The sequence below is a fragment of the Megalobrama amblycephala genome, linkage group LG5 (assembly GCF_018812025.1).
Source record: "Megalobrama amblycephala isolate DHTTF-2021 linkage group LG5, ASM1881202v1, whole genome shotgun sequence".
Taxonomy (NCBI): domain Eukaryota; kingdom Metazoa; phylum Chordata; class Actinopteri; order Cypriniformes; family Xenocyprididae; genus Megalobrama; species Megalobrama amblycephala.
The window spans coordinates 34647354-34674596 of NC_063048.1; the positions used below are offsets into that span (position 1 = coordinate 34647354).

At 36.2% G+C, this 27243-nt stretch overlaps 1 protein-coding gene across 5 annotated transcripts in view; it reads left to right on the forward strand.

Annotated features, from left to right (window-relative positions):
* The window catches only part of LOC125269164 (leucine-rich repeat and fibronectin type-III domain-containing protein 2), a 131206-nt gene that overhangs the window by 88963 nt on the left and 15000 nt on the right, over positions 1–27243 (forward strand). For all 5 annotated transcript variants that reach the window (XM_048191975.1, XM_048191973.1, XM_048191974.1 and 2 more), the window contains one exon: positions 3598–3699. The gene's annotated coding sequence lies outside the window, so the exon portion shown is untranslated. The remainder of the gene's footprint in view (positions 1–3597; positions 3700–27243) is intronic.

Sequence of the window (27243 nt, forward strand, 5' to 3'; positions counted from 1 at the left end):
TCACTAAGCGCTTTACAGCGTCTTTCCTCATTTATCTCTAAAGTCTCTTTAAAAAGGTCAAATCCCTTCATTAGATGCTGGTGCTTTTAGATATTTCAAGCAATTTGTACTGTTTGATTTAATTGTGGGTATTCATCTACCTCAAAAAATAAATGTTTTCTTTTATAGTCATTTTTAATTTTTTGTTTTGGTCTTTCATAAATGCATTTAAGTGCAGGTCAACCCTTTTATGTCACTTCAGTTCACATACCACTAAGCTTGAGTTAAGGATTCAAACATACGTTTCCTAGAATGAACAATGGCTGATTTTTATTATTCCCTGCACAAGAAGATTGCATCATATATACATGCAAATACACACACACGCATAAGTTCTATTTAAAGAGCTGTCAATACCCAGCCTATCTGATGTCACTTGCATGACTGCACTGACTTGAAGCCGAATAGGGAATACGCTTCACATGTGATGCGGTAAACTTGTGTGAAGGAAATAAAAAAATAACACTAGCTAGACTTGAGCAAGCGTGCTGCTAATCCAAATCGGAACATATGGAAATTGTTGATGCCTCAGAGCAAAAAGAAATGCAAATGGATTAGTGTGGAAATTGCTTTCCAAATTGTCATGTTTTGCTCTTATCGGCATCCTCGCTGGAATTATTTGATAAACTAGGATCACAAACAAACGTTCTAACCCTGATGTTTGGATAGAATGAAATTTTTGTCATTATTTACTCACCCCCATGTTGTTATTGGATGACACACAATGCATTCTTTGGAGCACAATACATGAATACACAAAATCATGACCACTCTTTTCCAGGAAGTAAATGAGGACTAAAAAAAAAAAGAAAAAAAAAGGCATAATAATACTATCATAAATTTTGTACATATGACTCATGTGATGGGTTCTTCTGAAGCTACAGTATACAATAGTGATTGTGTGAGGAACAGGCCAAAATGTAATACATTATTCACTGAGAATCTGTAATATACTTCAGTTGGTTGATAACCACTCCATGTGGAACATTTAGTCTCAAGACTCTTATCAGTTCAGTTCATGGTGGGGGAAAAATAAATAAAAAAATTCAGACTAGTTTTATGAACTGGATCAATCAAGGCCTTGAAAAGATCTGACTCAATAAAGTTAATAAAATGATCTGTTCATAAACCAGATGTTTCTCTCATGAATTTGCCAAGGAGACCTTGGATTGATGTCCTTAGAAGATTTTCAGTGAATAATTGCTTAAATTTCTTTTCTTTAGTCAAAGCTATTATGTGTATTCAGCCCTCAAAAAAGATATAAGGCCAGGAAGAGTTTATATCACTTTGTGTGTGTGTGTGTGTGTGTGTGTGTGTGTGTGTGTGTGTGTGTGTGTGTGTGTGTGTGTGTGTGTGTGTGTGCGTGTGTGCGCGCATGTTTTTGTGACATATCAGGACAAAAATGTGTATAATGACATGGGTATGACATAGGTATTACAAGGAGAGGATGACTTATGAGGACATTACCCCATGTCCCCATTTTTCAAAAGGCTTATAAATCATACAGAATGAGTTTTTTTGAGAAAGTAAAAATGTGCACAGTTTCCTGTGATGGGTAGGTTTAGGTGTAGGGTTGGTGTAGGGGGATAGATACAGTATAAAAAACATTACGCCTATAGAATGTCCCCACAATTCACAAAACAAACCTGTGTGTGTGTGTGTGTGTGTGTGTGTGTGTGTGTGTGTGTGTGTGTGTGTGTGTGTGTGTGTGTGTGTGTGTGTGTGTGTGTGTGTGTGTGTGTGTGTGTGTGTGTGTGTGTGTGTTCTTGTATACATGGTTTATGAGGACACAAGTGTGTATAATGACATGGGTATTACAATGTAAACATGGTTTATGAGGACACTTCCTGTGTCTAAGTGGTAGACCAATCACAACAGAAAGGGGCTGGCTGACCAATCAGAGTAGACTGCGCTGTTCAGAAGGTGTGTAAAAGGTGCAATGTGTGAATTTTAAGAGGATCTATTGACAGAAATGCAAGCCCCCTTATAGTCTGCATTTTGTGCCGGCATGTTTCTACAGTAGCCTTAAACGGACAAACTGCTCTACAGAGCGCATTTACTTGACTAGCTACTCTCTGCTGTCTTAGATGGCGATATATTTGTCCTGTGTTGGCCCCCGTAGCTTCTCTATATTGCAATTTGCTTATGCCACTCCAATTTACACACTGCATCTTTAAAGAAGCTGATACTAAAACAGAGCATTCAGACAGATGGTAAAAACAGGTGCTGCAACAATGTACATTTAAAAGATTTTTTTATTTATTATTAAATCATGTAAATATATTCTAGTAGCCTCCCTAAACAAAATTATGAACCTATAAATTATCATAATCAGGAGCCCTTTATTTCAAAGAATATTTATTTTCCCAAAGGCAAAAAATAAAATAAAAAAAAAATCATATAAAGTAAGATTATTTATTACATAGATCATACCATAATATATATGTATATAGCCAGCATGTGTTCTGCACATCAACACTCTGGTGTGATGAAAAAAAAAAATATATTAATTAAACAAAATTATTTCTTTTACTTTTTTGTTTGAGATGTGTTATTTGCTTTTATACAAACTGAACAAAACAGGTTTAGAACAAAACAAAAAACAAAACAAAAAACAAAACAAAACAAAACAAAACAAAACAAAACAAAACCTTTTTAAACAAATCAGTCATTTCACTTTTTTGAGTCTAGAATATGGAGGTTTTGAAGGTTGACAGCCCCAGTTCTGATTCACCTTTTATTATATTGAAAAAATACAGTATTTCATTAAGTAGTAACATGAGGATACTTGCCCTAGAAATTACATTCTATGTAAGAAAGAAAGAAAGAAAGAAAGAAAGAAAAAGAAAATGAGAGGCTGAGTATTATTACACAAACAGTAGAAAGATAAGAATTCATACATAGAAACAGGATATTACTGGAGCTCCCTCTTATTATTGGTCTCATCATCTGGAATGACATCCTCTTTCAAATAAACATTTCTTGGAAATGAGGGTGTTTTTGTTTGTCCAGCCATCAGAAGTGAAGAGACTCTCTCCAGTGAGGTAGAAAAATTATGGCACATTACAGTGTCCAACTATACAAAAGAACAGAAAAAAATAAGAATAGTAATATAAACAAGCCGTGAGCTTTCAAACACATTCCCTCCACCTCAGATGTACAACATGTCATGTTCCATTATAGCAGGAGCGTGTTGATAGACAGGCCATCTGACATTGGGGGAGTATGCTATATACTCTATAATGAACAAACATAAATCTTATTGTGACCACAAAGCTGCATTTTGCTGTAAAAACCCCTGCTGTAAAAAAAAAATCTCATGTAATTTCATAAATAAACTTTATCTGAACTTACTGGGGATTCAAATGGTATCACAATGCTGTAGAAGCAAAATGGATGTCAAAGCAAAATAAATCACCATTTTAAAGATAAAACACATTTAAATCTGAACATCCTGGCATTTAAGTGTATAAAGCAAGAACATCTAGGCAACAGTTTTTACATATGCCTTGTTGAAAGACAATAACTGTGATATTTTTTTCTGCTTTTTTTATGTAGACTGAGAGCTTTTTGTGGAATACTAAGGTGTTAGCCTGCTGTCTGAGAGCGTTTGAAATCAAGGCTGCGAGAAGGAACCATATGGCACAAAACACAATATAGGTAAGAATGATGTACTTGTTGATGTGGAAGTGTGCATATTCACACCCTTTGATTCAGCCAATTTACATGTGCTTTACCTGTCCTTTTTATTTTATGATACCGATGAAGAAATGTGGAGAGATATTAGCTGGTTAATACATTGTTCAGTAGGTTTTTGTTGTGTTGTCATTGAGAAGGATGCTTGGCTTCTGGTTAGTCTGTGAAATTAGTTGACAAACTAGAATTAGTGTTTAAGGTAGGGTTTCTTTCTTTCTTTCTTTCTTTCTTTCTTTCTTTCTTTCTTTCTTTCTTTCTTTCTTTCTTTCTTTCTTTCTTTCTTTCTTTCTTTCTTTCTTTCTTTCTTTCTTTCTTTCTTTCGATCCATTTAACATCCAACGGGTAGACCATTATTACATCTGTAATTAGCACTAGAGAGCAAATTACAACAATATTCCCCCAACCCCCCCTTCTTCTGGGACTGGGAATTTATTTTTACTCCCCTTCTAGACATGGAATGTGACTGGAATATGTATATGAAATGGGATATGTAATGGTCCATATCTGGTTGCTTTAGGATCAAGATTGAGGAATTGTTCTCCCTTTGTAGTAGCTGTAGGAAATATGTTGTTATATATCTACAATATGCAACTTCAAAAGTACCTTTACTAGCAATAATATTTTGGAAATATTATTAGTTTATACCTATACTATACATGTGCCTGGGAAAACTCAATTTATGAAGGAAATTCAGAATATACAGTAATCTGTTTCACACTTTTTTTTTCATCTGCATCTGAAAGCATTTCTACAGCAAAAAGTTAGTGACGTAGTATCCGTCTTCTCACATCACTGTGAAGTTATTTATGATTTTACTGGCCTCTTTTAATCTAAATTACTATGAGTATAATGATATTTTGATCCACATAATTTTCCACATAGACAAATTTGTGACAGGACATCTAATTTTCATATTCACCCAGAGATGGAATGCTATGTACTGTAAAATATCTAGCCATATTGAAATTTAGCGTTGGTCCCTTCAACTTACTAAAGATGAAAGAAAACTAATCAAAGATAAAAGTCACTGGGAGTAATGGCAGATGAGTTTACCATCAAAAGCAATAGACATTTTCAGAGAGAATATCTGTCTGCATGTAGCTTTGTCTCACTGCATTAATTTTTCAAAAGCGGTATGCATGTTAAGCCATTTTTTTCTTTTCTTTTTTTCTTTATCAGTGTGATTGTTGTAATAAAAATGTTTGGGAGACTGAACGAAACTATAATGTAGCAAACTACATATATTCAATTACAAGTAAGTTCAGTACACATTACTGAGTTAAGTCCTTTCTCTGCCTGTGAAAAGAAGAAGTGTGGTTGTTTCACAATTTCATAATGTTATAATTAGTGATATTTAAAAATATATTAACTGTGCCCATATTGCAGAGGTTATTATCATACTAGGTCTTCTATTAAATTCGAAATTATATTCTAATCTGCTTAGGGTGCGTTCACACTTGTAGTTTGGTTTGTTTGGCCCGTTTGGTCTGGACCAAAAAACAAACAAACAGTCCCGGACCAGTCCTGGTCCGATTAGCGTTCAGATTGGCAATTTTATCACCGAACCAAAAGATACCGAACCTAAAGGCATAGTGACATAGTGACATAGTGAAAATAGGCAATACGTCATAAAATCTGAGTCTGACCAATCAGGTTGTGAACATACAACCTGATTGGTCAGACTCAGATTTTATGACGTATTGCCTATTTTGAGATAAATGCGCTTCTTGCCTGCATATGATGGTATTTTGGCAAGCTGGGAACTCGTGAAGAGCTTATAAAATGTGTAAAGGAGTCAAAACTGAAGCGGGAATCCCTCCGTCACACACACAAACGATCTGCTACATGGAGACACGCGTCTGATGTCTTTGATGGGCAAACTCGCGACTATGACGAGAAAACCCAATATGCGTGAGGATTCTGTTCTTTTTAGGGTCTCATCTTCCTATTTTTGGTTAGTTTACATGTCATTGGTCTGTGTAGAATTCATATATCATTCGAACCCCACCAGAGTTTGTTTGGAAACGGACCTAGACTCATCTTTTCAGTGGTCTCGGCCCACTTGTTTGGTGCGTACCAGCGTTCACACTTGTTCAAATGAACCGGACTAACAGTGCAATCGCACCAGGGTTCATTTTAATCAAACCAAACATGACAAGTGTGAACACACCCTTATTAGTTTTTTAATGGCACAGTCACTTTTGGCACATATAAATGGTTCTTATACCAAAAGATGATATTTTTAGTTATACAAAAGAAAATGGAAAAATGCTACAATTTTCACTGATCTCCCTGCTATTTATTGTATAGCAGGAACAAAAGCTAAACTTTTGTATTCTCCATCAGTTCATGTGTCCTGTCATGGTAGTTTTTTGGTAATAATGTAACATGACACATTATTGAAGTGCACATAGAATGAGAAAATGTGACACTTGGCTTCTTCACTTTTTTGTGCCCGTCAACTGTCAGAAGAAAAGCCTGTTGAATATTCATTGCGACTGAAATAACTGCAGTGGATGTTTCACTCTGTTCTTTCAGTTCAGGGGATTTTTATTTCATAATCAGAGATGTGATCAATCGTTTTATATTATTTCAGTTCTTTTCCAATACATTTTAATGACAAGATTCACAATGGGATATTCAATGCCACATACGTTTTTACCCCTAGAGCATTGTGTCTACGTTTTGAGTATACCTATCAAATTAAATTGTTTTGCTGTTTGCTATTCTCGGTTTGCATCGTTTCTCCAAACTACAAAGGTTTTATGCTATGACAGATCTATCTTCACATCAACAGATGCACCATCAGGGAAAACAACACAGAGTTTCTCAAAAGTATCAACATACCTACAAAGAGGCCTTTAAAACTATGGCTGGGTGGGCACAATTTTCTGTATGTATCTGTAAATTCATATATATGATAAAAGTTCATGTGGTCCATTACACTATCATAGCTTCAGCTTCAAAGTTAACAGACATGAACTAAAAGCCACAAATTGCACCTTTCCTTTAAATAGTAGTAAGCTACACTATATTGCCAAAAGTTTTGGGACGCCTGCCTTTTGCACATGAACTTTAATGACATCCCGTTCTTAATCCGTAGGGTTTAATATGGAGTTGGCCCACCCTTTGCAGCTATAACAGCCTCAACTCTTCTGGGAAGGCTTTCCACAAGGTTTAGGAGTGTGTTTATAGAAATTTTTGACCATTCTTCTAAAAGCACATTTGTGAGGTCAGGCAGTGATGTTGGATGAGACAGCCTGGCTCGCAGTCTTCGCTCTAATACATCCCAAAGGTGTTCTATCGGGTTGAGGTCAGGACTCTGTGCAGGCCAGTCAAGTTCCTCTACACTAAACTCACTCATCCATGTCTTTATGGACCTTGCTTTGTGCACTGGTGCACAATCATGTTGGAACAGAAAGGGGCCATCCCCAAACTGTTCCCACAAAGTTGGGAGCATGAAAATGTCTTGGTATGCTGAAGCAATAAAGCCCCGGGTATACTTCACTTTCCACGCCCGAAAGCGTCAGGCACGCAGTCGCGTCCGCGCGTCTTTCAAAGTATACTAAACCAAGCATGAGCGCGGATGACAGAGTTCGACACATGCGCAGTGCAATTTTTTCTATACTATTACCAGACAACCGGACATTCGCTAGGCAGGATTGGAGAAGAAAAATAGTGCAGCCACCATCGCAAAAACGATGAAGAATGCATGATTTTGAGTTTACTCCTCTTATTTTTGAATCGTTCTTTACACACTCTTCTTCAACGACTGCACATTGTGCTCAGTACTGTGCATATTGCCACCTAGTGGACTCTTCTTCCCTGCTCGAAAAATTACGTCATGCGGACGGTGCACGAACGTGGACGGCTGAAGTATACCCGGGGCTTAAGAGTTCCTTTTACTGAAACTAAGGGGCCAAGCCCAACCCCTGAAAAACAAACCCACACCATTATCCCCCCTCCACCAAACTTTACACTTGGCACAATGCAGTCAGGCAAGTACCATTCTCCTGGCAACTGCCAAACCCAGACTCATCCATCTGATTCCCAGACAGATAAGATGGTTCGTCACTCCAGAGAACATGTCTCCACTGCTCTAGAGTCCAGTGGCGGCGTGCTTTACACCACTGCATCCGACGCTTTGCATTGCACTTGGTGATGTAAGGCTTGGATGCAGCTGCTCGGCCATGGAAACCCATTCCATGAAGCTCTCTACGCACTGTTCTTGAGCTAATCTGAAGGCCACACAAAGTTTGGAGGGCTATAGCTATTGACTCTGCAGAAAGTTGGCGATTTCTGCGCACTGTGCGCCTCAGCATGCGCTGACCCCGCTCTGTGGCCTACCACTTCGTGGCTGAATTGCTGTTGTTCCCAACTGCTTCCACTTCATTATGATACCACTAACAGTTGACCGTGGAATATTTAGTAGTGAGGAAATTTCATGAATGCACTATTGCACAGGTGGCAACCTATCACGGTACCACACTTGAATTCACTGAGCTCCTGAGTGAGACCCATTCTTTCACAAATGTTTGTAGAAGCAGTCTGCATGCCTAGGTGCTTGATTTTATACACCTGTGGCCATGGAAGTGATTGGAACACCTGAATTCAATGATTTGGAGGGGTGTCCCAATACTTTTGGCAATATAGTGTATTTCTGAGAAATGCTGTTGAAAGTGGATTTGACTGAGCACCACAACACATTTTTAGCCAGTCAGCAGTAGGGAGTGTGTCCACTCATGATGGGGAAGGAGAGAGTGAACAAAAGGGAGATTTGAATTGAAGAAAGCTTGTAGAAAGAGAGATGGCTGAGAGACATTACAAAAGAGAAAAATATCAATGGACAAAAAAAGGGTTATGATCAGGCAAGAACTTTAGGACCCACATTAATATTAGAAAAGCTTTCCAGTGCTGGAGAGACCTGAAAACGGACACTGAGGTTGCATTGTTTCTGCTCCATTGGTTTTGCATTTGCAACCCTCTATGGACACACTGAAGCTCGAGTCACCATTGGCTAGTAATTTTTTTTTATTTTACTCGACAGACTTTTTACTTGGAATGTTATTCTATATAAATATAATATAAAATATAAATTTCAAACATTGTTAAATACAAGTAAACAGTTTGTAATAAAATAAGAACAAATAATCAAACTACAAGCAATAGCACAAAAACACAAAATAACAGATTCAACTGAAACAAAATTATGTTTTATTAACAAAGTTCGGGAGGAACACATTCAAATGATCTATCCAATCAACACGGCATTCCAATCAGCAATCAGCAATCAGCAATCAACACATCTACCCAATCAGCGTGAGTGGAGGCCTATATGTACACAGTCGACTCATCTGTTCCTCGACAGTTTTCAGCATCCCTCCACCACTCAACAATGTATAGGTCACCTCATATTCCGTAAAGAGCTTCACATGTCACTTACAGGCATTGTTTCTTCACCTGCACCTGCATTTGGTCCTTTACTGTCCTTGACTCATTAAACTTTCATGGACTATGAGCACATACACCTACGTGGAAATCTTTAAGAATGAATGGCAATATTTAAGCAAAGAACCAGCACAAGGCTTGAGGCTTGAGATTTAATATGCATGCATTTTGCACTTATCTAACCTTCAATTCACAGTGCAGTGAAAACAACTGCATATAGGCTATATTTACCACTGACTGTGAATACAATTGTACATTTGACAGACACTTTTATCCACGGAAACTTATGGTATACATATTTATCAGTTCCGTAAATCCACTAAAAGAAGCTAAGATACATACATGTGGGAGCTGTGGAAAAACATAAGGTTATTGTCTGCGGATAGCACCTGGCTTCTAAAAAACTCAATGGCATATTTATAGCCGACACTCCCTAACCTAAGACTGCATTAGGGATTTGGAAATGCGCTAAAGAATCAGAGGCCAAAAGAATAAATGGATTGCTCTTTAAAGAACGATTCAGAGTAGCAGTACCATGAGAAACTATCAGCAGAGCCAACAACAGCTTGAACTAAACAATACTTGAAAAATACATGTACACATTCAACCTTAACACACAACTTTCTAATGCATATTAGCTAAATGACTGGGCACGGATCACTATAATTTCTCTGGAGAAAAAAAAAAAAGTCTTTACTTTAAGTGACTACTTACATGTGTTTTTGATGTTGGTTTTCAGCATTGGATGCTAGTGTTCTGGTTTATCCCCATGCTCAAACACAAAAACTGGCCTGCCTAAATCAATACCACATTAGTTGACCACCAAGTGCTGCTTTATCTTGACTAGTAAGAGCAATTTGATCAACCAGCTTCATCATGCTGCAATGAGTATCACTACCTAGTTTTTGCTAGTGACTGTGCTGGTCTACCAGGCAGACTAACACCAAACCAGCATAAACTATCGTGGACCTGGATGGTCCATATTTACTGGTTAAAGAAACAAACCAACACCAATATGTACATATCACTGCAGTTTCTAAAAGAAATGAACACTAGAGGCAATAAAACTGCAAGCACTCTTAATCATTTTCCCACACGATTATAATTTAAAGGGCCAGATTAAAGACTTGTTTTCACACAGCTCCTTGTACAATAATGTTATGACCTCAAAACACTTTTTACCATAGTGCATGATTTGTAAACTAATATATTTTGGAGTTTTCATCACTTACCCAGCTCAAGATGTTCAGTTTTACTGATGTAACAAGCTTGTAAGAAGCAAGTAGCTCAGCTGGTACAGTACTTGCGATGCAAAGAGCTTGAGTATGAATCTAGTGAAAGATGAGTCACGGTGAAAGAGCTCAAAGACAAGTTAAAATAGCATGGTTACGATTGCGTTTTTTTGTCACATTTGCTTTTGTTAACGCTATCGGGTAGTTTAGGGTTTAGTGTAGGTGTACGTTATTAAACGTGATGGCTTTTAGCGCCACTCACCGGACATTTAAATTCAGAACTGCGGTGAAACGTACAAACTCCAATGTAATAAAACATTGCCATATTCACGTTCATCTGTTCTGGAAAAAAACTATACATGCTTTTAGTGCCAGTCACTGGACATTTCAATTTGAAACTGTCGCAAAACATGCATGAAACAACGTATTTTGCGTTTTGCAAAAATGTTGACACAGGTACGGTTTTTCTAATGAGCCTGGGGTGGTACAAGTTCCATGAAACACAAGTCACGCCAAAAAAGCGCAAAGACAAGAGTTTAAAAAACAAGCTAAAATGGGATGGTTACGATTATATTCTTATGTCACATTTGTGTTCGTTAAAACTATTGGGTAGGTTAAGGTTTAGTGTAGGTGGTACATTATTTTAAAACATGATGGAGCATTAAGCTTTTAGCGCCACTCACTGGGCATATCAAATCAGACCTGCAGTGATATGTACAAAACCAACATAATAAATGTTGCCATATTCACGTTCATGTTCAAAACTGAACACGCTTTTAGCGCCAGTCATTGGACATTTCACATTAAAACTAGCATGAAACGTACACAAAGCAATGTATTTTGTGTATAATTTTGCCAAAGTTATGTTTTCCTAATGAGCCTTGGCTGAACATAGCAGACTCCAAACCAGGGGTGCGTTTCATATACAACAATGTAACTCACTGCTTAACCACTGTAGTATGATACATTGCTGGAGAAATTAACTGTTTCTCAAATCCATAGTAACATGGTCACACCTTCGTCAGTTCAGCCACATTAGTTCGTGTTAGTTGGATCTGTGGTTGCTGGAAATGCAGAATAATTGAACAATGTTGGGAATTCCGGAACTTGCGACAACATTTGGCTAACTATGCTTTTGGGAAACGCACTCAAAGTGCGTTAAAAACTAACATGGAGACTCCTGTCAAACATGGTGAATAATGAATGCACATGCAAATACTGTACATCAGAAAAGCTTAGAGTAAAATAAGAAAAGATCCCAGTACGGCTCAAAGCACCAGCTAGTAGTAGACTGACACAAGACGCCAGAACCAGTCAACCTGAATGACTTGAAAGGTGTTTGTAAGTAAACACAGAGAAAAATCTATATAAATACCAATACACATCACTTAGCATTGTGAAGTGCAGTTAACATCTCACGAACAGCAGGAAATGCTCCATTTAACCAGTTCAGTTCCTTTTTGCTTTAAATGGGTTTACAAAATTTTTAGAAGTTCACCCTTATTGCTGAATATATTCCTTGACTAGCAATCTGTACTTCTCTGTTTAAAGTCATATTACAGCAGGCAAATCACTTTCAGGAATCCAGCTACTGCTCCTTTTCTTAAACTGACCCCGCGCGAATCCCTGTGGAAGTGAGGCAGGGACCATCACGACTGTATCCTTGAGCAAGTCACTTAACCCCAGGTTGCTCAAGGGGGGACTGTCCCTGTCTAGAGTTCATGGCTCTGTTCTGACACTAAAGTCATGGCAAATTACATCAGTTGCATGTTGATAAATAAATAAAGTTTTGATGTTGTGTTGTTAATTTGGAGTTTGCTTCACTCCTGTTATTGTGTTATAGCCCCATTGGTGACCATTTCAACATTTGCATTCATATTTCATATAGAAAGCTCATCCTCATTCACTAGAGGAATGGAGAAGGCTGTAGAGAAGTCATCCTCGTAAATAAAACAGGAAGAGAGCAGAACTACATCCCAATATGCCTGTACTCAAGACTGGGACATAGTGTGCAGTAACTAGTGTACCCATTTGTCTATAATTATCCTCTGCTTTGTACTTACTATACGCTATTACATTATTCTTATAGCAACCAAGAGGATTAGAAGATTAGAACAGACTTTATCTACCATTACAAAAGTAATTAGATGTTAATCACAGATCATTTTCATCTTTTATCTTATGTAATAAAATTTTATTTTACATAATTTTCATCATTTTTTATTTTATTTTAATAGTTTTCAATGGCAGTGAGAAATGCAAAGAGATTAGTATTATACTTTTTTTTTTTTGCAATATTTCTTTTCTTAGTCGTTATCAGTCTTTTATAATCTGTTTTTTTTTTTTTTTTTTTTTTTGCTGCCACCTACAAACAAGACTCTGACTCTGCATAATGACTAATATAACCAAAAGTCCTTAGTCATACCTCAACAGGGTATTGTCTCTTATTACTTTGAGATTGCTCTGTTTTTTGTGGGATAATTATTTCAGTGGTAATTAATCACTCACAGAGAAAACAATTCCCTCCATTTTAATTCCTCTCCAATAGAGTGCTCATCAGTTAAACAACTCGGGAAAGAACAATCACAAAAGTAGGCCACCACTGATGTTTTTTTTTTTTTTTTTTTTTTTCTTCTTCACAGCAGTGCACACAATGCAAAAATTCCCCATGAGGAGCAGCATTGATCTACTGAAAGCTGCATAAGTTTTCTATCCCAGGGAATCAGTGTGACAAAAGCATCAGTGTGAAACTAATGCACCAGAAATGCCACGGTTGCCGCCCAGTGTCTTTGCGAGAACCTTTGTTTGCTTAAACTAAACTCCAAAAAAACAGGGGTTACTTCTGGCTACATGCACTAGTTAGAGACTAAAGTTTCCCTTTCTGCTGAAAACAGGGCACGCCGGCTTTCTGAGTGTGCACTTGGTGTGTCAGCCTTTTATAGTCTTCTTATATGCACGATGCTCTCTATGAATATATTCATGCAACATCTTCCCAGAACATAGGCCTACTTTAGCCTATTTTTGTTACTTAACTACCAGAGTATAAGGGCTTTGTACAAATGACATTACATAGGGGTGGTCAAAGTATGACCTATATACTTAGATTACATTTTGTTATCTCAGCTAGTCTCCCTACAGTTTTTTTTTTTTTTTTTTTTTTTTTTTTCTGAATTGTGGTGATGGAATAAAATGTACATGCAATGATGTCAATGATAATTAATCAGTACATTGTTTGGCAGAAATCTCTTTGATTTGTTTAGCAGTATTTATTTTAAATGAAAGAATAATACTATTATTATTACTATTTTTATTATTATCATTATCACTTATTTCAACAAAATTCATTACACTTAAAGGATTAGTTCACTTCAGAAATGGCTCTATATGATTCCAGCCGAGGAATAAGAGTATTGTCCGAACGTTTTGCTAGACGAGACCCTTATTCCTCTGCTGGGATCGTGTAGAGCCCTTTGAAGCTGCACTGAAACTGCAATTTGGACCTCTATAGTCCACTATATGGAGAAAAATCCTGGAATGTTTTCCTCAGAAACCTTAATTTCTTTTTGACTGAAGAAAGAAAGACATAAACATCTTGGATGACATGGGGGTGATTAAATTAGCAGGAAATTTTACTTCTGAAATGAACTAATCCTTTAAGAAAACCTATTACAACTCTGTTGATATGACTCTCTGGATTGTTGAAAACAAAATGTAAATTAGAAAAATTAGAAATTCTCAGTTTGAGAGAGACGTAATAACCTGTGATTCAGTGAATGAGAAAACAGTCTGAGGCATTTCAACGAGGAAGTGAATTATCTCTTTGATTCACTCAAGGGATTAAGGTTTGGCAGGTTAGCATGGCCCTGTTAGCATACTTCTCTTCTAATGGCCATAGACACTAATGGCCATTGACAATTACCCATAAATAAAAAGGACCCTATTCCACCCAGTAATTATACTGGGATCATCTGCATTTTTTAGTATTTGCTACTGTAGCATGTGAGGAATTAGTCCTTGAATTTAAAACAAACCAACATTGTTTACCGCAGTGTTGACGGTGCTGATTATTCAAACCACGCACAGCACAACATGCAAATCTATGGATTGTTTGTCCCTTATTACTGGATTCTGTGTCTTCAAGCATCTGCAGTGTTAATTATATAACATTCGTCCCATGGGTCTGCCTATCTTTGCATAAACAAACAGATTCTGCGACATAACTACATGGGGCTCGCAAATGAACAACAAGTGCAGCTGCTGTAGATGCCAAACGTGTTTTGTTTGTGCTACACAGCCTCAATTATGGAGCAGGGGGGCTGAGACCTTTGGTTGAAAGCAACTCATTTGTGATTGTCTCAGCGAGGTGCTAGGGAACCTTCCATATAGAGGGGACTGCGATTCCTTTCCTGTCCTGGTAGCTCCCGAAGTCGCAAAAGACAAAGAATTTAGCGTGCTACTATATCGTTTTCCAATAAACATCTCTGCAGTCTTACATTTTCTTCTCTCTTTCTTACCCAGTCTGGTTCCTTCCTCCATCCGTATTTCAATTTTTTTCTGCATTTTATTCATCTTTCTTTCTTTCTCACAAGCTCAGCTTCGTATGTTTGAAAGGGTGTTCTGGCAGTTGTTAATTAGCTTTTCTAGTAGAATGGTAGTGGAACTAGGAGGAATGCTCAGCAGGCTGGCTGTGGAGAAAGGGATTTTGGGATGGCTTGGCAGATTGGAAAATAAATAGTTTTGAAAATTTAGTTATGTGAGATTCGACACTTGCAAAGAGGAGCTCTTCCAAATGCCACTCTTGAACCACTGTAGTTATACCACTGTTAATCATGTCTTTACAAGTTTTCTGGACTTTGAATGACAATTATGTTGCTTACTATGGGGGATAAAAAAAAAAAAAAAACTCTCGGATTTCATCAAAAATATCTTAATTTGTGTTCCAAAGATGAATGAAGGTCTTACGGGTTTGGAACAACATGAGGGTGAGTAATAAATGACGGAAATTTCATATTTGGGTGAACTAACCCTTTAACCAATATTTCCAACAATGCAAAAATGTGTTTGGGGAACATAATGTAAGAGGTTAAAGGTTTCTTTTTGAGAATTTCTCTTTTTTTAATAAAGACAAAAAAACTGTAGTATGAACCTTTTTTTACTTTATGCACACCCAAAAATATAAAAAAATATTTTTCATTTAAAACTTAAAAACACACTCATTAGCTGTGTATAATTGTATACATGAATGTATGTATGAATTGTATTGTACTGAAAAAAATACATACACATATAATTAAATACAGAAAAATATTGGGGTAAAAGGCTGTAAATAGATAGTTTATGCTAATGCACCACTATAGCATCACTTATAAAAATACTGAGAAAAAATGCCAGTGTTGGATTATGTATTGCGTTCTGACATTTCAGAACAAAACAACATATCTAGAGGCGTTTACAGTTAAATATAGAATATACGCAGAATTTGTGTCGGCTTATGGCTTCCCAACAGCTTTTTCACTTTCATTTTTTTTGAGTCTTGTGAATTGTGTCTTGCCAGAGGTGTTATATGTTAGTAGTGAGGTATAGAAAATGATGGATGGAGCTCTGAGGTCTGCCCTAAATCTGCATCTTTACCGTCAATATAGAGGAACTGTAGAGTTCGAGTGGCAGCCATAAATCACAGCACTTAAGTACGTGCTGTGCCGTGCTCTCTCAAAGCGTGAGGGGGCTTTATGCCATTTCTCCACATTAGATTAGCCAAAAGGTAGGGGGTGGACCAACCTCTCCTCCTCCTACAGAAGCGGGTTCTTCCATTGAGTGGAAAAGTAGGATTTTTTTTGTCATTTTCAAACCCTCTCAGGCAACGGGCTTTTACTTTCTCTCGCTCTCTCTCTCTCTCTCTCTCAGCAGTTGTGATATGGGTGCCATTGCTTCATGCTGAGGCATGTCTGGAGGCTGTGCGTGGGATGCTCGTGGTAGGTTGATGTCTGGCAGCCTCAGATAAGAGCAGGACCAGGTTCTCCCACCCGCAGGACCAGGGGGTGGGGGGGAGAGAGAGAGAGTTATGGACTGCATCAATGGTGCTGTGCTAAAATCTATTGAGGACGTGGGCGGTAGAGACTGGTGCTTGTGCAGCACGGCTGTGACAGGAAATCCCCCGGGATTAGGTCTTTTACAGTGTACAATGTACATGTGTTTCGTACTCGGTCGGGGAGGGTCGCCAATAGGCAGTTAAGTATCAGAGCCGTTGCTAAAGCATTAGAAATAAAAAAGGAGGATGGAAGCAAATATTCTACCATTGCTGCTGCTTCCGCTTGATGATATGTCATCATACTAGTTTTGTCAGTCGAACCCCTTGGACATAAAATATTTACTTGTACAGATTTTTATTAAAGTTAATATTTCAATAATTTAACAACACATTTGCATGTTCACGGTTCTCTGTCAGTTAAGGGCTACGTGTCATGCAGGTAATAGATCAAATATATAATCTAATCTTTTAGTGTTTTATTTTGACTTTGTATATTAGTAACTAAAGTGTACATATGGTACTGACTCATTTTTTTTTTTATGAGTCAGTGCTGCCACTGGTCAAATTGGTATCACAGAGTTCTGTGAGTTTTTGAGTAAAGGGAAACAGCCTGTTAGTGCTTAATGTTTAGTAATGTTGGACACTGAAAGAGTTTCTGAAGTTATGTTAAAGTTTTTGTGGTTACCACTGTGCTGAAGAGCAGCAGCTCTATGAAAAGGTTTCAGTTAATGCAACAGAAATGATTTATGTAGTTCCAACACAAACAAAAAGATTGCTAACTTTTATTTTACAGATTTAAGTGGATTGAACATGATCAAATTGAGTGCAAATGACAATGGAAAAAAAAATATTCAAGAATTTTTCTGACTTTAACTAAACTGAGCAGGAGGCTTTTTTTTTTTTTTTTTTTTTTTCAAGTGTTGGTTAAGTGTTTGAATTGAGTTGAAGTATTAGTTAGCCTGTTACCAAACAACAATTTAAAAAGGTTCAGACTCACTTAAATCTCACTTTAAAATTTTATTTTCCTTTTTTTTTCGTGGACACCAATTTGTCAGTGATGTCCTTCTAATTCATCTTTATTTAAATATGTAGTTTTTTGAAGTTCTTAGAAGAGAAGATAGTTCTTCACTTTTTTGAAAATGGAGGAGGACCATTCTTTTGAACAGTTTGAAATAGAAAAGGGTTCATACAATACTGTGCTAATTATCTTGCTGGCAATGCAGGCCTCACTAAGCCATCGGATTTTATGAAAAACATCTTAATTTTTGTTCCGAAGATGAACAAAGGTCTTATGGGTGTGGAACAACATGAGGGTGAGTAATTAATGACAGGATTTTCATTTTTGGGTGAACTATCCCTTTCATTTACGAACTGCCTTGACACGTACAACAACCAGCATAATGAAGCATTGGCAGATCTGTTTTGATGAGCACATTTTTCCAGTAAGGGTTGTAAACATCTGATTTTTGGTTTTCTTTTTTTTTAAGATCCAAATTGAATGGTCTGTCACAACCCACTGTTTTGCCCTTATCTCTGCAAAATTGTACCTGACACCACCAATAAATTCATACAAAACAAAGGAAGTTTAATTGTCTGCAAACTGTTGTTTCATTAATTATTTTAAGCACTTTTCCCAAACAGCAGTTAAAATTGCAGTTTCCATGTGCACAACTGTGAAAATCCATTATTTCAGTCCTAATGTGTAGTACTTACTATTTGTAATGCACAATATAGATCTGCATTTTTGTGTTCTGCTGACTCTTCATATTCTGAAGAGTGACTTTGTTCTAGACGCTGTATCCTGAAGTAAGGACTGTCTCTTGTTTCAAAAATAGCTTACAGATGTAGCGTAGACCTATTTGACAGGGAGAACTCCCTTAGATGAGCCTGTTCATTTCTCCTCTATCTGTAGAACTGGTGCATGATTAAACTCTTTCCGACATTTCTATATTTATGAACTGATGTGAGGAAGTCTCTGATATTTTGATATTTGATACAGTTTAGCTATAAAGCAAATGGAGTACCATATACTTTTATTTGCAGCAGTTCTATAGGGTCAGCTTACTTAGCTGTCAGTTTGTGCTGTTAATCTTTATCTGTGCATTATGCTAACATTAGCTTTTGATACTGTTATTTTTGTTATTTTCATTTTTTACAAGCTCCCGGTATTGCTGAAATTTTATTTTTCACAAATGTTGCATATTAATTGCTGTATAGGTCCAGAGTTTTGCTTCAACCCTGATAAAATCACCTCACCTCACCTGCCTGCGACTTTAGTAACCCTTAAGACCTTGATTATACCTTGTTCAGGTGTGTTTGATTAGGGTTGGAGCAAAAATTTGCAGGACTCATAATAATAAAGGTTCTTTATAGTCATCTATGATTCTATGAAGAACCTTTTAACATTTATGGAACCTTTCCATTGAACAGGGTTCTTTATAGTGGAAAAAGGACCTTTAGATTATTAATGTTCTTCACAGTAAGAAAAAAAAAAAGTTTACTGAAAGGTTCTGGGGTTTTGGGACAAAAGGTTCTTCATAGGCATCACTACAAATGAAAAATAAAAAAAATAAAAAAAGGTGTCGTAGAATCAAAAATTGAATTTACCTTGGCATAGTTGAATAACAAGAGTTCCGTACATGGAAATGACATACAGTGAGTCTCAAACACCATTGTTTCCTCCTTCTTATGTAAATTTGATTTGTTTAAAAGACCTCTGAAGAACAGGCGAATCTCAACATAACACCGACAGTCGGGATCATTAATATGTACGCCCCCAATATTTGCATATGCCAGCTCATGTTCAAGGCATTAGACAAGGGCAGCCAGTATTAACGTCTGGATCTGCACAGCTGAATCATCAGACTTGGTAAGCAAGCAAGGACAACAGTGAAAAATGGCAGATGGAGCAATAATAACTGACATGATCCATGATAACATGATATTTTTAGCGATATTTGTAAATTGTCTTTCTAAATGTTTCGTTAGCATGTTGCTAATGTACTGTTAAATGTGGTTAAGTTACCATCGTTTCTTACTGTATTCATGGAGACAGGAGCCGTTGTTATTTCACATTATTAAACACTTGCAGTCTGTATAATTCATAAACACTACTTCATTCTTTATAAATCTCTCCAGTAGTGTAGCGTTAGCCAGTTAGCCATGGATAAACACTGTACTTACGCGATTAGACATGCTGCATGACGAACACTTTGTAAAGATCCATTTTTAGGGTTATATTAGCTGTTTGAACTTTGTTTATGCTGTTTAAGGCAGTCGGGAGCTTGGGGGCGGGGAGCGTTTAAAGGGGCTGCAGCCTGAATCGCCACATATTTAATGATGCCCCAAAATATGCAGTTAAAAAAATGAATAAAAAAAATCTATGGGGTATTTTGAGCTGAAACTTCACAGACACATTCAGGGGACACCTTAGACTTATATTACATCTTTTGAAAAGTCATTCTACAGCACCTTTAAAACAGAACCCTCATAGGCACATGTCTGTTTGGAAAATAAAGGTCCTAGTTTTCTGGTCTTAGCTGACTTTCTGTATTGTTCAGTTTAGTCTGTTGGCTGGTTTTAGATGGGATTTGGTTTCTTTTCAGCTGGCAGCTTTCCACCATCTTAACCAGCTGAACATCAGCTTGGTCAAACTTAAACCAAGATCAACAAACAATTGTAGCATTATTAATTTCAGCAAGTTCACTACTGTTCAAAGGTTTGGGGTCAGTATGATTTGCGATTGATTGATTGATTGATTGATTGATTGATTGATTGATTGATTGATTGATTGATTGATTGATTGATTGGGGGGGAAAAGACTAACAAAGCCAAATCAGCATATTAGATTGCTTTCTGATAGGTCATGTGACACTGAAGACTGAAGTAATGATGCTGAAAATTCAGGTTTGTTATCACAGGAATAAATAACATTTTAAATTACTCATAAATCCAGCCCTAATATGTTTGAAGGCTCTTACACCATGTGATTTTTTTTTTTCTTATGTGTATTGAAATGTCTATTGTATGTACTCTGTACTGTTACACATACTATTTACAATCTTTTTGGTACTACTGAGTATGTTGCACAATATGCAGTAAGCAGTACAGTAGTATATTGGTTTTGTGGACAGGTACAGGAGAAGTGCACTGATTGTTCTGTGTGATACAACCTGCAGCGAGTTGGGCAGCTCTGTGATTATATGCGACCTGTCATTCACCTCCCGCAGTGGAACTTCTTAATTCATGTTTAGTGGCCTTATTATACTTCACATTACCAACCAAATGGAGTCATTGTCCAAAATGCAATACGGAGATGGATTATTTTTTCCCTAAAGAGCCATGTCTGTCACGCCGGATGTCTTACTTGCAGATCAGCTTACGGATTGGATGGGGAGAGGACAGGAGAAAATGAAGACAGTTGTTAGCTCCTCAAATTGAAATTTGGGATCCATTATTCAGCTGTCAACACACAAGCGCATGGATCCATTGATAATGCCGCTAACAGCCCTCTCTGCTTGACTGTCTGCTTGAAAGGCAACAGAAAAAGTGCCATGCAGTAAAAATGGGCATGCTGTGTTTCCATTTCCATTTTTCATTCTGCACCGTATATGCGCAGTTAGAATGCTGTCAATAGTATTCACAGATGTATGCGCGTATGTCCGCTGTGCTTATGAGGTCTGTTGCCCTCTGATCTTCACTCGGTTATGCTTCAGGGGTTCCGAGGTTCCTGGTGGAAAACTCAATGATGTGGAGAATAGTACTATACGGACTGCATGGAGAATTCATGAGAGTAGTAAATATGAATGTTAATAGGGGAGACTTGGGGCTGGATGTCTCCAAGGGAAGCTTTCACATGTGCTATATGTCAGGAACTATAAGTCAAAAGTCCAAATGTGTATAGAAGTGGTCTGTCTGTCGGCTCTCTGGTTTCAGAAAACTGTTTTCAACTTTGCTAATTAGAACTGTTTAATGTTAATAATGAGAAATCTTGAGCACCAAATCAGAATATTATAATTTTTGAAGGATCATGTGACACTGAAGACTGAAGTAATGACACTGAAAATTCAGCTTTGCCATTTTAGGAATAAATTAGATTTTTAAAATCTATTAAATAGAAAACAGTTGGTTTAATTTTTAATTATATTTCCACGTGAGCATAGATTTAGGCAAGGTTCTTATATATTATATATGTGTGTGTGTGTGTGTGTGTGTGTGTGTGTGTGTGTGTGTGTGTGTGTATACAGTGGCATGAAAAAGTATGTGAACCCCTTGCAGAATCTGTGAAAATGAGAATTATTTTAATAAAATAAGAGGGATAATAAAAAATGCATGTTATTTTTTGTTTAGTACTGTCCTGAGTAAGATATTTTACATAAAAGATGTTTGCATTTAGTTCACAAGACAAAACAATAGCTGAATTTATTAAAATAACCCCATTCATAAGTATGTGAACCATTAATTCTCAATACTGTGTGTGGTTACCTGATGATCCACGACTGTTTTTATATTTTGTGATGGTTGTTCATGAGTCTCTTGTTTGTCCCGAGCAGTTAAACTGAGCTCTGTTCTTCAGAAAATTCCTCCAGGTCCTGCAGATTCTTCAGATTTCAAGCATTTTTGCATATTTGAGCCCTTTCCAGCAGTGACTGTATGATTGTATGAATATACTTATGAATGGGGTTATTTTAATAAATGCAGCTATTGTTTTGTCTTGTGAACTAAATGCAAACATCTTTTATGTAAAATATCTTACTCAGGACAGTACTAAACAAAAAATAACATGCATTTTTTTTATTATCCCTCTTATTATTATTCTGCAAGGGGTTCACATACTTTTTCATGCCACTGTATATATATATATATATATATATATATATATATATATATATATATATATATATATATATATATATATATAGCCTGGGGCATTTACACAACACTGTTTTCCATTTTTAGTTGAAAACTGTGTTGTAATTATATTTTCATGCTAGCATACATTCAAGCAAGGTTCCTATATGTTATATATTATATATATTATCTATATATATATATATATATATATATATATATATATATATATATATATATATATATATATATATATATATATATATATATACACACACACACACACACATATATATACATATATATATATATATATATATATATATATATATATATATCCTACACAACACTGTTTTTACTTATATGACAACATTGTTTTAGGGGCCTAAAAATGCATACTTTTGAAAAAGGGTTTTAAAAGTTTTTGAAAAATTTACCATTATCGACTCTGTGTAAACTACAAAATTTAAAAACAGTGACGTCATTCATATGCTTATTACTCTTAAGTCTATAAGCACTTAGTGTTTCTTTACAAAGTGACAGCATTTTTAGTCATTTTCACAGATCCGTGTGAACGGGGAACGGAACTTGTTCATAGTCTTTTTTTAGTAGCCATGTCTGTAAGGTATGTGTGTAAAGAAATTGACTTTCAAAAATAAACCTACCCTGGGAAATTTTCACTGGAGTACAAAAAGTGACAGATAGCTCTTCCCTTTTTCAGGGGCTTGACAATATCAGACAAATTTATATTTAATACATTTGTCTCCTGTGAGCAATTCATTTTGATAAACGACTAAAGGGAGCAGATGGATTACTGTTTGTTCTGTTATCAGCATATACATACAGTTTTATGAGGCTTTGCTTTATATGTAGGTGTGTAATAACAAGCACTTCAGATAACACATTAAATGCTGCAATTTAAGGTGAAGTGTTTATTTTTTAATTTCTCAATTTTTTTTTTTTTTTTTTTGTAGTACATGCTCCCATAGGCTTCTGATGAAATATTATTTGTACATCTAATAATTAATTTGCATAATTATTGTAGGTAAAAATTAATCCATTAGTACATTTAGTCAGACAAAGAGAAAGTGGGATTTGAATGCAGGTTCCAGTTGTGTACATGCCACGTTCGATGACTATTACACAATAACATTTTGCTGTCAACTATATAAAATGTATATTAATTCTCTACCACACAATGGTAACGCTAATAGAAAAACAAAACCTTTATTAGCTCTGAATGCCTACCATGTTACATTATCTCATTATCAACAAGCAAATTATAGACTGAAGGCACACTTAAATAGAACGTTTTTTTTTTTTTTATGGTGTGTGAATGAGTCGCACACACATATGCACACTTTAGCAACAATAAACAGAAAATTGTAGATTAGTGTAACGTAGACACAACATACGCTGCTAAGGTTAATTAGCCTGTCGTCGAGCAGAGAAACAATCAGATTTTTTAACCTCCGCATCCTGCTGTGAAAATTAATTTGGCCACAGTATGAAATAAACCCATTGTCACCCTCCCCTTTGGCTGCGCTCCGCTTTCCTTCTGAGTGCTTTCATCACTTCCCGCTAAAATGGCGCTGTGTGTCGTCTGCACATTAATCAAAGGAAAGGGAGATACAGGATGTTTGTGTGTAAAGGCGAAAATGATTAGAAGCCATGGATGTGACTAAACCGATGGAGGAAGAGAGGGAGGTTGAAAATATATAGAGAGAGAGCTTTTAATAAATCTGACCTTTTCTGTTGTGCGCTTGTTATGAAAGATGCTGGCATCGGGAATAAATGAAAGCAAGGGGCAAGGAGACCATTTGCATGGCAAGGGTGAGATAGAATGCCAGTGTGCTGCAGATGAGATGTCTGAGGGGATGAGGATTTGGCGTTTGAGAGTAAAATACGATGGGTCAAGTTTCTGGATATGGATTTATATGAGGCGATGAATGCGAATTATTGCTTGAATGACCTGTGAGAACCGCATGGAAGCGCTGTGGAGAGAGACTATTCTTTAACTCTTGTCTGACAAGCAAGCAAAAAAAAAAGTTAAAAGATAAAACAATAGATATGCTGTGCAAAATTAAGACAACTTATTTGGAGTCAAGTTATTTGTTTTTAAATAATATTCTCAAAACGTTAGCAAAAAAAAAAACATTATTTATTCATCATCAATGGAAATTTTTTCCCCCATAAACATTTCAGTTGTGTGGTCGTCTAACATTTTTTAAATGCTACTTGTTTTCAGAATGTTTAGAGAACATTAAAAAGTAAAGTTAAGGGTAAGATCAGGTAGAAATAGCTCTTTAATGTTACAATCGCAGGTTACCACTTTTTTTACAGTGCAGTTTCAGTTTTAGTTGTTAAAAATAATTTTAGGGACTGTGTAGATTGTAGCAAACTCATTTTCTCATTCCTTCATATCTTTCCAAACTTGAATTACTTTCTTTACACTGTGGAATAAAAAAAGAAGTTAATTTCATAAAAATGTTTCAGCTGTTTTTGTCCATACGATAAAAGTCAGTTGGAGTCCCGAACTTCTTTAAAGCTTAAAAGGACATAAAAATAACGTGAGGTTAATCCATAAGTCTTCTGAAGTGACAATGTATGGACAAAAATTGGAAACATTCTTTAAAATATCTTCTCTTACATGATTTTCAGTTTTTGGTGAAACATTGCTGCAAAGTTCTAAGTTATGGCCTACAGTTTTTGTGTAACTTTTTAATAAATGAGATGTAGAAATGCTAAAAAAAGCTTCCAAGCAAATCCAACAAGTTCAAAGCTGTCGTCATGGAGCGCATGGATTCATGCAATTATGTGAAACTTATTTCTAACTGTGAAACTCTGCCAAAGACTTTTGAGCTGCATAGAATGAAAAGGTATTCACTGCACTAAGACGTTCACCCCAAAAGCTACTTACAGTAGTTTGCTCATACTTCACAAAGATTACCCATTATCTCCAGAGCTTCTGAGCATAGATTACCTCAGGTAACACCAAGGTTCATCCAGCTTTCATGTCTCTGGTGGAAACAGTGCATTGAACTGTTCTGACAATAATTACTGGCAGGCTACAAATACTTCGTTACCTTACTTAAGTAGAAATTTTGGGTATCTATACTTTACTGGAGTAATTACATTTTTACGCAATTTTCTGTACTTTCTACTCCTTACATTTTAAAAATAGCCTCGTTACTCCTATTTCATTTCGTCTTGTTTTCATTCCGGCTTGTCATCGTTCAAAAAAAAAAAAAAAATTATTGTGGTTGGATGAGAAGTATAAACATATACCATTCCGACACCCTATTTGTACGGAATTCATCGCACCTGCACATGACACAAATCACGTCACACTCCAGCAAGGAGGACGGCCAGTGTTAGGGTCGTTACTCACTAACTTTATTTCTTAAAAGTTATTATTTCTCCACTACTGGCTTTCTCTTCGTCCTCCGCAAATTAAGCTACAGTAGGTAGTTCGGTATAGAGAGACGTTTGAATAAATTAGCGTTTGCGATTGACAATGTTGTGATAAGTAGGCTATACTAACTTTGTAATTTGTTACCACCAACACTGGGCATAGCAGACGTATGTAGCCAAGTATGAAGTAGACTTGTGCCGATATTTGGTAATGCGATAAATCGCGATAATGAATATGCACGATATTGTTATCGTGGGCATTTCAAAATACCGTAAATAATAATTTATTAACAATTATTAATTTTTTTATAATGTAATTAAGAATACTTTACCCATCAACCGTATAAAATGCAAAACATTGCTGTATTCTGCGTCAAAAGAACACGCGCTCAGATGTAAACAAACCCAAAGTACATGAGAAGCACATGGCGGAACGAGTGAAGGAGACGTGCTGAATGAAAGTGCACGTTCACTCTCTGACAGCAGAGGGCGCTGATGGAACAGCAGAATGCAGCGGTTACCACGGAAACCGCGCAAACAAAGCAACTGCGCTAGTTAAGTTTTTAAAATGCTTCAAACAGCCATTAATTTTTTTGTAATCTCAATGTTGTTCATCACCAAATACTTGAAGACTTAAAAGTCTATTTTCAAACCTTATATTTTTAATCTGGACTACCTCATGCCCTAATTATTAGAAATGTTCTGATTATTTGGTATTGTTCAGAAAAAGTTTGAAACATATGTCTTCATTAGTTAACATTTTAATTCATTATTACCAAGCTGACAATAAAAATACTTATAAAGTATTAAATATTCTTAGTTAATGTTAATTTCTTAGTTACTGTTTAATAACATTACTAAAATCAAAAGAGCTTATTTAATGGACCTGAGAGAAAACTAACAATAATCAATTGTATTTCTTAACTAACATTAATAAAAACTAATACTTTCTGTAACAAATGTAGCTATTGCTCAATCTTAGTTAATGCATTAAATAATGAGAACTTATTGTAAAGTGTTTCCTGTTGTTCTTTATAGCCTAATTCTTTTGCATTGTAATCTGTTTGAAAATTTTACTTTATATATTTGTTGTGTATTGTATTATTGTATTTAAACATTCAGAGTTCTTTTTGTTATTACAAAAAGAGTTCTTAAACCTGTTATACTATGACAACACTTTTTTTGCAACTTATTTCAATATCGTGATAAAAGCTTCAGCAATTAATCGCAACATGACAATTTTATACCGTCACATGCCTAGTATGAAGATGTCCGTGGCAGAGACTCAAGAAGAGAACTCGAGCAAAATGTCCCAACCAAGCACCAGCGAGGAGGTAGAAACAGGTAGCCTAGTGCATCCCAAATTTTTCAACATTAACATTTTAATATAACATTATAGTCATCATGGCCTTTAGAAAAATGTTTTTTTGAGGAGGTGGGGTGGCGCGGCCTAAGCTTTTGTCCTTAATGGCATTTTTTTTCCTTACATTACCTTTATACTTTAAGTAGTTTTGAAACCAGTACTTTTACACTATT